Raw genomic sequence first — 14,442 nt, forward strand, 5'->3', positions numbered from 1 at the left:
TTATAGGACAATTATATTTCAAAAGCAAGCAAGCAAACAAACTCCTAGAAAAAGAGATCAGATTTGTAGTTACCAGAGGCAGGGGTTGGGGGAAGGGTGAATTGGATGAGGCTGTCTAAAGGTATTCCAAACTTCCAGTTAGAAGATAAACAAACACTAGGGATATAATGTATAACATGATACAAATAACTAAGACTGCTGTGTGTTAGATATGAAAGTTGTTAAGAGAGTGGATGCTAACAGTGCTCACACACACAAAATTTTTCTATTTCTTTACTTTTGTAGCTATATCAAATGATGGTTATTCACTAAACTTACTGTAATGGTCATCTCATGATTTAAGTCAAATCATTATGTTATACTCCTTAAACTTATAGTTATATGTCAATTATATGTCAATAAAACTAGAAGGAAAAGAATAAATTTTTTTTAAAATACAGATTCATTGTAAAAATGAGTTGCTACATATAGCTTGAAGTAGGCCTACTGATTCCCCCCTCTTTCTGTCTGAGGTGGCTGTGTCTGTAGAGCAGACCACCTTACCTCACCATTCAGTTGTTAGCGTGGAGGAGATAGCACAGAAAAAGAGACTGAGCCAGGCCAACCTCGAGAATTAATGCCCTGCTCAGGTGTACTTGTCACATGAGACAAGTAGTACAAAAGGGCATCCCTCTCAAAACGCCGATCCTTAGGGCATAATAACCATGCTCGTAATAACTGTGGCTCCAACAATGCCCTAAGCCCTGACACAGCAATTTTGGGGCCAATCCTCAAGTGATGGGCAAAATATCTAGAAGAGATGGAAAGAAAGGTGGATGCTTGGCCAGAAAGGGCAGAAGATTCCATCCCAAAGAACATCAGCAGAGGGGCTTTGTCAGTACCTGGAGTCACAAAGGGCATACCACCAGCAACTCACAGGGTCGTAGCGTATTAGTTTAGAAACTGTTTGAGAGCAGTTTACACGGAGGTGTAGGAGGAACTGAGATTTAAATCTAATCTTGGTGGGGAAACCAACTAATTCCAAAATGTTCTTGATAATCTGAAATAATAATGGTGCCACTTGTGTAAATGAAGAAATTATTATGAAGGGGAGTCTACACTGGTGGGATGGTAGAAAAAGGGAAGAGGCTGGCTTTATTTGCTTGGGGATATATTTGCTCACTTAGAAGCTAGTTGGTTATGACCTGAACTGAGCTGAAGAGGTCTTCAAAAGAACAAACACAGAGGGAGAAATCAATATTGGAGAAAGAGAAATGAGATTAGGTCTGGACTTGATTATTTTAAGACTGTGTGAAGCAATCTTGGAGAAATATCCAAAAAGATGTTGGCTATTTGGGTGCAGAGCAATTTGAGACAATGGTCTGAGATACAGTGTTGAGGTTCTGTTAGTAAATGAAGCTCCTGAATGAACGATCTGTTTGAGTAAATGGGCCTCAGTTTTGAGGCAAACTGTAGTTGTCTGTTTATAGACACCAAACATTTCTATAGGTGACTTCTTGTAACTCAAAACTGTAATGATGAAAAGAGAAATTATCCTTTAAAAAATAATCAGGTACCACTACTTCTTGGCTCTATCCTTTGAAAACAGCGTATCGAAGAGGGAGGTTTAGTACCAAAAAGCATCAGCTTGCCTATGCAACTTCATCTCTGTTGGGAGTAGAAGGTAAGAAATTATAACAGCTGTTATTCTGGTGATGAGCAGGATCGCACTTAGGTTTTCAGTGTTTTCTCATGAGTATTGATTGGAGAGTGATTATATATTCCATCCTCTGTGTATACATCTCAGGAACATGCAGAGTCTCAGAGAACAAGATTTTACAAATGTATACACGCCTGGAAATACACCCATTCAACTTTGTGGAGTAGTGAAAAGAGCTGTGGATAACACGGAAAACAAACTGTGTACCTGTTCTGGCTCTGCCCCTTCCTGGATTTGTGATTTGGGGCAAATTACTCCTCTGTGTCTTCATTATCCTCATACGTAACCCCTCATATGAGGGGTTTAGATTTGCAGAACATGTGGTTCTTTCTCAGCTTAAGACTGTAAGTCTCTCTTCCAGGCAAAATCAAGTATCTGGGCTCACATTATATGGCAATGCACCTATGAGAGTCAATTCACCATGTATTTGTTATCTACTACATTTAGGTATTAGAAATATAAAAACAAACAAGAAAACAACCTTATCTTAAGAATGTCACAGACTAATGAAGAAGACATTTCCATAATTAGTTACAAACTAATAGGATAATTGGAATAATTTAGTTTTATACCGGGCACTCTGAAAACAAAAATAAGGGAGAAACTCAATGTGTCTGGGGTTTTAGATGTTTCTTAGAAGAGGGAATACGTGAACTGAGTCCGAGAAGAGGTGATGAGTTTTCTGGACAAAGACAATGGTAGAAGTTTGTGAATAGAATTATTAGTGGAATGAAACTACAGCAAAGCAAAAATATTCAAGAATCATTTGTATTTAGAAACTCACAAGCACTTAAAGGCTCAGCAGGTGTGTGGTGACATGGTGGTTCCGGAGATTAGGGAATCAGAAAGTGTCAACTCACGAAGGACCTTCATAAAGGGTTTAGACTTCATCATATAGACCAGTTGCTTCCAAGATTTCTGGATATGTTGTCCATGAGTAAAATTCTTAAGCATGCCATTACATTTTTAAAAATTAAAAAATATTTTCAAGAATTCAGTATGGCGCTAGACATGAATATATGGAAATCAATTATCTTCAAAAATAGCAATCTATTAGAAGACATGGTGGAAAAAAAACTATTTAAATATCAAAATAGTAACAAAAACTATATAAGAATAGTCTGAACAAGAAATGTGCAAGATCTGTTTAGAGAAATCATTCTAAAATACTACTGAGGGCTCAAAAGAACTGGATGAGTGGAAAGGTGTACCTTGTTTTTGAATAAAAAAGGTTCAACATAGTTCCCTTAAGTTAACCATTCCTCAATGAAAATGTCAATAAGGCTTTTATTTTTTTATATGGTATTTTATTGTTGTAAGAACACAGCATGAGATCTACTCTCTTAATAAACCTTTAAGTGTACAATACAGTATTGCTGACTGTAGGTACAGTGTTGTACAACAGATCTCTAGAGTTTATTCTTTTGCTTAACAGAAACTTTGTGTTAATTAGTAATCCTCATTTCCCCCTCCCTCAGCCCCTGGAACCACTGTTCCACTCTTGAATGGTATGAATATGACTATTTTAGATACTTCATATAAGTGGAATCATAAACTATTTGTCTTTCTGTGATTGGCTTATTTCAGTTAGCATAATGTTCACCCATGTTGTTACATATTGAGAATTTCCTTCTTTTTTAAGGCTGAAAAAATATTTTATTGTATGTACATGCCACATTTCATCCATTCATCTATTGATGGACATTTATGTTGGCTCCACATTTTGGCTATTAACATGAAGTGATAATATCTCAAGATCCTAATTTAATTCTTTCGGATAATACCCAGAAATGAGATTGCTCATTTTATATGGTATTATATGGTAACATTATATGGTAATGTTACTAAGTCCAAACTCGTTCTGTTCTCCACACAACAGACCAATAAATCGGGAGATGAGGTGTTGGGGCAAGGAATAGGGACTTTATTCAGAAAGCTGGCAGACCGAGAGGATGGAAGACTAATGTCTTGGAGAACCATCCTGCTCCAGTCAGAATACAGGCTCCTTTTATACAAAAAAACAGGTGAGGGGACGTTGTTTGTTGTTGCAAACTTCTTGCTCTAGAAATTCTTTGTTTTTGTAGCCGTCCATGTGGGTCAGGCCATGGTGTCCCTGTAAATCTCCAACAAAACAAAGGTTATTCTCTATTTTGCAACTTGCCATCTCTACATAAGTGCAGAAGTGCTAACATCCTTAAAGGTCAGAGCCCTGAGAATAGGCTCTCCTGTATATTCCAGGCTAAAGGCAACATTGTTTAACAAAAGGTGCAGAGCTAGCAAGACTAAGCCTAGAAAGCAGGGCACAATGGTTAAAACTAAAGGAATAGATCCAATATGGAGTCAGATTTGTTCTCCTCTATTACAGTAATTCTATTTTTTAATTATCTAAGGAACCCCCATACTGTTTTTCATAGCAGCTGCACCATCTTGCATTTCTACCAAAGTATACAAGAGTTCCGATTTTTCTGCATCCTTATCAGCATTTGTTATCTTTTTTTTTTTTTTAACATAATAGCCATCCTGTCAGGTGTGAGATGATAGCTCATTGTGGTTTTAATTTACATTTCCCTGATGATTAGTGACATTGAGCATTTTTTTCTATATACTGATTAACTATAAGTATTTGGAGAAATGTCTACTCAAGTTTTAGCTCATTTTTAAATCAGGTTATTAGGTTTGGGTTTTTCTTTTTTTTTTTTTTTTTTTTTGCTATTGAGTTGTAGGAGTTCCTTAAATAATTTAGAGATTAATTTCTTATCATGTATATGGTTTGCAAATATTTTCTCCTATTCTGTATTTTGTCTTTTCACTCTGTTGACTGTTTCCTTTGCTGTGCAGAAACTTTTTAGCTTGATGTGGTACCACTTGTTTATTTTTGCTTTTGTTGCCTGGAGTTTCTGTGTCATAGTCATTAAATCAATGCTAAGCCCAATGTTATGTGATTATACCACATAATATTAACAGAATAAACAATAAAAAAATCACATGATCATCCTAATAGATGTAGAAAAAAGCATTTGACAAAATTTAACACTCTTTCATGATAAAAACTCTCAACAATCCAGGAAGAGAAAACAAGTGCTTCAGCATAATAAAGCCCATATATGAAAAGCCCACAGTTAACATCAGACTCAATGACAAAAAATTGGGAGTTTTTCTGTAAGCTTAGGAAGAAGGGATGGATGCCCACTTGTATTCAACATAGTACTGGAAGTCCTAGCCAGAGCAATTAGACAGGAAACTTTGTTAAAAGGCTCCAAATTGGAAAGGAAGAAACAAAATTTTCCCTCTTTGTAGGCAATGCAATCTTATATATAGAAAGCCCTAAAGACTCTGTAAGAAAACTGTTAAAAACTAATAAACAAATACAGTAAAGTTGCAAGATACAAAATCAATATATGAAAATCTATCACTTTTCTATATATTAACAGCAAACTATCTTAAAAAGAAAATTAGGAGAAAAACTGCATTTACAATAGCACCAAAAAGATAAATTACTTAAAAATAAACAACTATGGAAACACTGAAAAGTACAAAACATTGATAAAATAAATCAAAGAAGACATAAACAATTGGAAAGCTGTCCTGAGTTCATCGTTTGGAATATTTAATATAGTTAAAATGTCCATACCACCCAAAGCAATCTATAAATTCAATGCATTCCCCATCAAAATCCTAATGGCATTTTTACAGAAATAGAAAATGTGTTTCTAAAGCTATGTGAAACCACAAAGTACAATGAATAGCTCAAAGAATCCTGAAAAAGAAGAATAAAGCTGGAGGTATCACATTTCCTTATTTCAAAATATATTACAAAGGTACAGTAATAAAAGCAGTATGATCCTGGCATAAAGACAGACATACAGACCAATGGAACTGAATAGAGAGCCAGAAATAAATACATGCGTATGTGGTTAACTGATCTTTGATAAGAGTACCAATAATACAAAATGGGGAAAAGACAGTTTCTTCAACAAATGGTGTTGGAAACCTGGAAATCTACATGCAGAAGAGTGAAACTGGACCCTATTTTACACCATACACAAAAAGCAACTCAAAATGGATTATGGATTAATGACTTAAATGGAAGATCTAAAACTCTAAAACACCTAGAAAAAAATAGGAAAAAAAGCTTAACAACATTGGTTATTGAAAATTTCAAGCATATTATATAGATTTTAAGTAATATTGTAGCAGTCAGGGTTCTCTAGAGAGACAGAACAAAAAGGATATGCACATATGAGAGAGAGAGATTTAAAGGAATTGACTCATATGACTGCAGAACCTGTCAAGTCCAAACTGCAGGAAAGACTGGCAGGCTAGATACTCTGCCAAGATCTGATGTTGCAGCAGTCTGCTGCCAGAATTCTCTCTCCTTCGGGAGAGGTCAGTTTTTTTCTTAAAGCTTTCAGCTGATTGGATGAAGACTACCCACATTACAGAGGGTAATCCGCTTTACTGTAAATCTACTGATTTAGATGTTAATTTTATCCAAAAAAATAGTATCTTCTCAGTGACATCTAGACATATTTGATCAAATATCTGGGTACCATGGCCTAGCCAAGGAGACACAGAAAATTAACAGTCACTCATGTGTACTACTTTACCACTATATCATGCACATTATAAAACATATACCTTCTAAACTTATACAAAAATAATTGTTAAACAGAATAAAATTCAAAAAAAGAAAAAGAAAAGGAATATTTTCTTCTTAGCTCCCAGTGAATACTTCTATGTTCCATAAAATGTGTGCAACCACAGGAGAAAGGAGAGCCATTACCAGAAAGAGTAACAGAATTAGATACTCTGTCTTATAGCAGAGTGGACAAAGGAATGAAGTCAGGTGATATCTGAGGCAGGGATTCCAGTCAAGAAGAAATACTATGGCAGAATAAAGAAGTTTGGTGTCTGACCCAAGGTTGTGGCAGTGGTGATAACATAATTGAGCATTTGAAGGTAGAGTCAATAGGAAGACTGGTCATGGATGGAGGGTGAACATAGTGAGGAATCTTCGGTGACTGCCAGGTCTTGGACCCTTGAGTGGATGGATTGTGGGTCTGACTGAACCCAGGTTTACTGGGTTCAGTTCTGAGCATGTTGAATTTGAGTACCTTTGTTCATCCATGTAGGGCTACCCTCTTGGCATTGATAAAGGCTTTGAATGCAAGTTCCAGATTAAACATGGGAAATACATAGTAACTGCAGTGACAGTAGAAAAAGGGTAATATTTGAGTCATAGGAAACACCAGCATTTAAAATTATATTGAATTAAAAAAAAAAAACTGGCTACCATTTATTCAAAGCTAATCATGTGTAAGGCACTGTGCTAAATGCTTTGCATATATTAACTTACTAACCTTTAAAACAACCTTGTGAGACAAGAACTGTCATTCCCTTTTCCATACACCAAGAGATTGAAGCTTAGAAAAATTAAGTGACTCACCCAAGGTCAGAGCCAGTCAAAAGAGCTGGAATCCAAACCCAGGTTTAGTCAAACTCCAAGCACCATGTTCTTAATCATGAAGTGGTATTGTCACCTGTTTAAGGAGCAAATTGAAAAAGAAATCAAAAGTGCTACATCTGTCACCAGGCATGCAGAGAGGTTGGGGAGGAAGTGATGGAGGGGCCTCTTCATTTAGCACGATATTTCTTTGTATTCAAACGTTGTGGAGTAGATTCTTTAGAAGCTCAGGCTTTGGAGCCAGGGAAACTTCCATCAAATCTTTCTTTAAGACTCAGTTTCTTGATCTGTAAAACAGAGATAAAAAGTAATGTCATATATTTGTTATTAGAAGTAAATTAAGTCATGTATATACAGTGCCTGTTAAATAAATTATGATAATTTTTGTCATATTTCTTCATGTTGGTCTAACTTTGAAAAAGAAAGCTAATGTCTCTTTAGGGTAGAGCAGAGAATTACCAAGACTGGGAAAAAAACTGCATTACCTCAAGGAGATTATTCCAAGCAGTTTTATTTATACATTGAAAGTAATCTGTTTATTTAAAAGTGCTTCTTCCAACAAGCCCTTTTGTTTTGTGGTTTTAAAAAGTATATGCATTGGCAATGAACAGCTGAGTAGTCTCTTCAAGCTTGCATAAATTCAAAGCCAGATTTTCACTCTTCAAACTAATTGAAAACAAATTCTGAAAAATCACAAAGGCAAATGGGACTGAAAAATCTGTAAGTATTTAAACAGCCTCTCAAGACCCCTAAGTAATGTTAAAAAGTACCCCCAGAATGAATCAAAACAACATGATTGCTTGAGATTACTGTGTATGTGGATACAGAATCGATCCTGACGGTCTGGATGGGTAACAAGTACTTCTCTTTCATATGTCTGCTGGCTCTGACCCTGGAAGTGCTCAGCTGGGAAGTGGTGTGTCTGTTGTGATGTCTGGGTGGACCACAGCTGGGTAACATCGCCATGCCTGTGCATGAGAAGGAATGATTCTCCTTCTTCCCTCTCACTCCATCTGATGTTTGCTAATGAGGTCCAGAGGTCCGATTTCTGGGGGCCCACCCTTCTTGTAGAGGAGGGACATTTGGTGCAACGATAAACTGTCAGCACTCAATCTAAATAGACAAAAAGATATTAAATATAAGCAGCTGAACAAAAAAAGCATACAAATTATTGCCAACATCAGAATACCCCTTTTTCAGGATTATTCTGATGGAAGACCACCCCACCCATTAGATTTTTTGCTAAGAAAACTTCCACTTTTGTTAATTAACAAAATATTTATCTACAATAATTAGATGGTTGTCGAATGCACAACGTTTTGTTAAGTAATGAATTATCTTTTCTTAACTATGGTGAAATTAATGTCCTTTTAAACATTGGCTAAATCTGTATTTTTTTGTTTAAATACAATGAAGCAATTCAATAACGTATTATAAGATTTCATCTAGTGAGGATAAAAGCTAATGCTGTCTAGAAAGCATGGCTTAAAATTTCTCAAAGCTGCGTGTACCATCCTGCCTAAATTATGCAGGCAGCGCTTATAAACTATTACGGCCTTTAGATCTTTAGACTGGAAACATTTTCAGATTTAGAAAAAGCTTCCTTGTTTGATTTGAACTTTTCAGTTTAAAATAATTAGGGGGGAATGGGAACATAATCCTCTCACTAATGTGTTTTTTCCTCAGTGAGGGCTGGGGAATTTAGCATAATGATGCAATCTGGAAAAAATAATAAAAGAAAGAAAAGGAAAGAAGTTTTTTCCCTTTTCACTTTATTCCTAATAATGAAATTGCAAAATACAGAACTTAATGTTAGAGTCATCTTTTATTGGAATATGTCAACTTCCCCAGAGACAATGCATTACCACAAGTAACTATTTGAAACAAATCTTCTCTATAATATGGGAAGATGTTCCTTTGCAAGGCATCCTCTTCAGCAGGTCCACAGCAGCCATCACTCACCTTGCCTCCATCCGGGTAAACAAACAAAACAAAAGAGCTATTCCTCATTAAAGGTTATTAATAATGAAGAATAGCTCTTTTGTTTGTTTTGTTTGTGTATATATGTGTATGACTGGGACATTATGCTGTACCCAAGAAATGGACACATTGTAACTGACTATATATACTTCAATTTTAAAAAAAAAGAGCTATTCCTCTATGACTGGTATTTTACTTGTTATCTGTTTCATAGCTTTGCAGTTCTGAAAGAAAATAAGCTTTGCGAGAAAAACTCCACCTTGGACTTTGTATTAAATGTTCGTTCCTGAGCTAATCTTTGTTAGTTGTTTCTTTAAAACCACAAGGCAGTCTTGAAATCATTTAAAGTGTTATTAATTTAGCTGCTGTAAGAGGACAGATTTTTAGCTCGCTCATACATAGATCTCTTAAGACTAAAAATGTGCACATATCATAGCTTTGCTCCCCCAGCTATCGCTGTCCTTATTTCCATGAAGCAAGATATGCTACAGCAAAATGACTGACAACCAAATGAACTGCCGTTAGATAGTCCATTATTTGGGCTAACGTAGATTTTAGCTGGTCATATGGCTTTGTGAATAGCTGATGTAAATATTTCCAAATAAAATTCTTTTCAGAATATAGGTTTTGGTCTTGTATTTTAACCACTATCAAACAAGCATAAATTCATTACAGATTTGTAGAGTCAAATGTGGTTAATATTCCTCCACTAAATGAAAATCAGTTTGAAAATGTAGGGAGAGCCATAATTAAGCTTAACTCAGTTAATGTACTTCCCAAATATAATAGATAGTTATATATACCTTTACCCTTAGTTTCAACACAGCAGTTTAGAGTGAAAATGGAGCAAAAAGCTATTTCATTAGTCCACTGCATCCTGAATGCATTTCAGGTCATTATTTTTATGAATAGAAAATGTGAAGGTCATTTCACCTTGTAAGGACAATCAACAATGGCTCTAAGTTCAAAGCTATGGGGATATCTGTGGATCTAAGTTTTGCTCAGGGAAGTTCTAGCTAGGAAAGAGAGGAGATAAAACAAATGGGCCTTCTTCATTTAAATTCCCGACTGAGTAAATACTACCACATTACCAGCTCTGAATAATTAACTTCCCATCCATTGTGCCAAAAATGATGCACTGTGTTTGAAATGCATCTTTTCAATAAATACTCCTTGAAAGAAACCACCACAGAAATCATGACAGCTGTCATTGCACTAAACTTTTACTTACTCACATCATTTTCTGAAAACCATCATTAGAATCAAATTAAAATAAAGCTGAGGTTTTCTGAATAAAACTGTCAAAGAAGATAGAAGTTTTTACTTTGACAGTAAAGCAAATGATTTTTTCCACTCTGTTGAGGTTGCATAATAGTGCAGTATATCTGAATGACTTATGGTCCATTAATGACAGATTAACAGCTGGAGGAGGGGAGATCTTTCCAAGAATAGTTTTCAAATGAATGAAACTTCAGGCCCATAGGCAATGGGAAATGCAAAGTGTGGGGACCTGGGGGAAGATGTGGGTGGAGGAGTCTTACAAGATCTGACTTTCGTAATTCATTAAAATCACTGAAAATGACAAGAGTGTGATCTGAAATAAATTTTCCATATTCACAGAGGAAGAGGTCAATCCGAAGTCCTTGAAGATGACTGCAGGGGGTAGAGAACCAATGAGAGTATATCTGAGCAGCATATCTGAAAGGAGATAAAATTTAGTGAAGGATTCTACCTACATAGTTTTGCTCACCAGCCCTCCTGTGATATAATGAAACATCAAACAGTCTAAGAAACCAGACCAAGGTGGGGAGGGGCATGGGCGTGCCACAGGAGTGTTAATCCTAGCAAAGTACTTTACGTATAAAAATGATTTATTTAGAAAGACTAGTCCCACAATCTGGAATGAGAAATTACACTGTATATATACGTATATATTCAGTAAAATTACGTAAAATAAATTCTAAAAAATAAAACTGACAACTTTCTTTTCTTTTTTTAAGTTGACTTTTTGTGGAGCCCAACTTTAATTTTTTATAACAAAAGTAATTCATGCTTTTATAGCTGTTACAGAAAACCGGTAAAACAAATGAAGAAAGTAAGTCACTTCCCAGTAATAGCCACATTTAAATTTTAGTGCATTTCCTTCCATCACATAATGTGTTTATTCATAATGTATTTTTTTTTCAATAAAAGGAAATTATGTTGAATGTACATCACATGAGGTCATAAGCAGAGGAGCCATTTAGCCCTGACCTAGAAGTCAGTGATCTATTTTGAGGTACATGCAGCTGCCTTTGCAATCTGTTGTGGCTACTAGACCAAAGCATATTTATCTTTGTACCTGGCCAGCACTGGATTTATGTGCTCAGTGCTCATTAAAGATATTATCAGTAACTGTGATAGTAGCATATATTTTAAGTGCTTATATACGTGACTCAACAGCCTAAAGCAAATGAAGAAATTGTATCTAACCTCAGGATCTGAAAGTCCAACAACACTGTCTTCATCTAGCTTCTGAGGCTTTCTGGGGTTTCAGCTTGCCTCAATGATAAGCTTTACTCTTCAAAAAGAAACACCACCACCATCAAAGCTAACCTTCTTAAAAGGAATTAGGCCACCCTGTAATGAAAAAAATGTAATGTGTTAGACTAATTATAATGGTAGCAGAAATACTGCAAAAATGATTAAAATAGTTTTCATCTGACTTAAGTATTTTTCATTAAAAGTGATTGTTTCTATTATAAAAAGCTCTTACACATTTGCATTGCTCTAATTCAGAATAAATAATAAGTCATAGAATATGTCTTTCCAGAAAGAAGGTTGGAAATAATTTTTTATGAAATTTTAGGCTTTATGATATTACTTAATGTAAGTACTTTGGCATAATACCTGTCTCACTTAAATCAAGTCTTCGAGGAATAAAGAGGCCCCTCTTTATTCTCTTGAGTTTTGGTGTGTTAATTTAAATGTTTACTATGGTTTGTTATTATAATATATATTATGGTAATAATCTCTAGTTCCACAGCCCTAGCACAACAATTTTTTCATTATACTTTCCTGTCCATTTAAAATGCAACACTTATATAATGTTTTGGTTATAGAGAAACATTTATCTATGGATTTCATTTTCTAAATTTTACATTAGATGGTACAAGTTAACACTTCAAAAATAATAATTTTAATGGATAAATAAGACTGCATAAGGTAGAAGCATCATAATTTACTTAATCATTCCCCTTTTTTGAAACACTTAGCTTGTTTTAATGTTTAAAATGTTTGTATTTTATTAATAAACTTTTGCCCAATCTCAGATTTTTAGCTTGCTTTTTTTTTTTGGCTGGTTAATATGTGACTTTAGTAAGCCATATTGTTGTTTTTTATATTTAATAATTTTTCTTAATATACATAAAGACTTCCCCCCAGTCTTCATTTCTTATACCTGAAGAGATTTTTAGTTAAATCTATTATTTTTCTACATTTTTGTCTTTATCAGTAATTCTTATTTTTCACAAATTATGTTTCCAGGTTCCATCCTCCATAATTGTCTTTTTGTCTTGCACTTTAGTGTGTTCTGTTGTTTTTAATCATTTTGTTTTATATCATATTTCTAATAACTACTAAATTCAACAGTGATCATCATTCAATTGTTGTTTTCATTATTGCTTGATATTGTTTAATGTTTGTCTTATTAGTTAGGATAGACTAATTTATGCTGCGGTAGCCAACACCAAAATTCCAGTTGCTGAAAATAATAAAATTTATTTCTTGCCCACTGCGCATGACTATCCTGGGTTGTCAGTGGCATCTTGCTCTTTGTAGCTACACAGGACTCAGAGCGACAAATCTCCAAACACAGTCAGTTCTGTGCTAGGGGAAGATATGAGTTTTCCCAGGCCTGTCATTGTCACTTAAATGGTGGAGCCCCAAATAATGCATCTTCTGAGCAGAATTCATGGACCCAACTAGCTATATGCCTCCACCCAAGTACAAGGAGTGGAAACGCAGTCCTACAGAGTACACAGAAAGTGGAGAACTGAAAATACCTGGCAAACAGTGCTAGCCTAGCCTTTGCCACAATTCTCATTGCATTTTTTTTTTATTGCCACAAGATAACCTCTGTTTTCTAAAATTTTTCATTTCATATAAAAAAGATATTTTAGGGTAGAGTTTTGCCTACAATTACCTTGATTCTTTTGACTTTTTATTTTGTGTTTGAAAGTGTCTTTTTGTTTGTTTTTGTTGTGGATCGCTTTATACTTTCTGTTCCTTCATACTTCCATGTGATTAATTTGCTAATCTTTCCAAAGCAGACCAGATGGAGAATTGCTTTAAAGCATCATCCTAGCAATCTGACTGTTTTCTGGCTGAGTGAGTTTCTTTGATCTCAAGCTGGAAATTAGGCTTTTTTTCTCTCCGCGGCTCTTCATATCCCAAAAGTGTATTTAATAACTGGGCATCAGAGTGAGTTTTGATGAAGAGTACGGTGTCGAGGAGATTTTTCTCCAACCCAAGCAGCTCATTGTACAGACATGTCCTTCCTGGACTTAGAGTTAAGAAGAGGCTCACACGGAGGGTTTATTCCTATCTGAATACGAGGGCTGTGTTGACAGAAAGATGTGCTTAACTCAGAGACTGGAAGTGAATTCAACTGAGTGTCTCAGATGATGGCAAAGAGAATTATATGAATTCTGAATTAAAGATGGGTGCAAATTGTAATTACTTTCCATCACTGAGGTAGGCTGTAGGAATTCCTTTTAATATTTATAAAATGTGTATGTGTTAACGATTACTTTTATTTGAACAATGCAAATGATTTCTTAATATTTAGAGAGCGTTTTCTTCTTACTCAAATCAAATACGTAGCTGAAGTTTTAATTATTTTTACTTTAAGTGGCTTGAATGTTAATCACACCTTGTCATTAGAAAGGGATTAAGATTTAGTGTTAAAAATTTGGTTTATGAGCCATATAAACCTGGGTTCAAATCTTGACTCCATTACTAACTAGTTGTGTGACCTTGGGTAAGTAATTTAAGTAACTTTAGTGATTCTCAAACCTTAATTCTTTGTTTTGTTTTGTTTTTTTCTCTCATCTGGAAGAAGTGATGATAATAGCACCTAACTCTATTAGGTTAGGATTGTTTGGAGAGTTAATTTGAAAACATTAAACATAGTTCTATCCATTAGTAGGCCTTAAGAAAATGGCCAGTTTTGAGTTCAGAAGAAGGAAATGGCATGAACAAAAATAAGATGGGAAAACACAGCATGTGTTCCAGGTTGACTGGCATTTTGAGTACATGA

The 14,442-nt window shown here is 35.1% G+C and overlaps 2 long non-coding RNA genes across 3 annotated transcripts in view; both read right to left on the bottom strand.

Moving 5' to 3' along the window:
* Positions 1-3,602: 3,602 nt before the first annotated feature.
* On the bottom strand, positions 3,603-9,126 carry LOC141578187 (uncharacterized). The gene is made up of 2 exons (XR_012508271.1): positions 7,146-9,126; positions 3,603-3,812 (listed from the first exon to the last, which is right to left on the bottom strand). It is a non-coding gene; the product is annotated as an uncharacterized LOC141578187 (long non-coding RNA).
* A 5-nt stretch (positions 9,127-9,131) lies between these two features.
* Positions 9,132-14,442, bottom strand: part of LOC123614793 (uncharacterized) — a 34,232-nt gene continuing 28,921 nt past the window's right edge. For both annotated transcript variants that reach the window (XR_012508269.1, XR_012508270.1), the window contains exons 3-4: positions 11,616-11,762; positions 9,132-10,841 (exon numbers count right to left, since the gene is read on the bottom strand). This is a non-coding gene — a long non-coding RNA (uncharacterized LOC123614793). The remainder of the gene's footprint in view (positions 10,842-11,615; positions 11,763-14,442) is intronic.

The sequence above is a fragment of the Camelus bactrianus genome, chromosome 1, assembly GCF_048773025.1.
Source record: "Camelus bactrianus isolate YW-2024 breed Bactrian camel chromosome 1, ASM4877302v1, whole genome shotgun sequence".
Classification (NCBI taxonomy): domain Eukaryota; kingdom Metazoa; phylum Chordata; class Mammalia; order Artiodactyla; family Camelidae; genus Camelus; species Camelus bactrianus.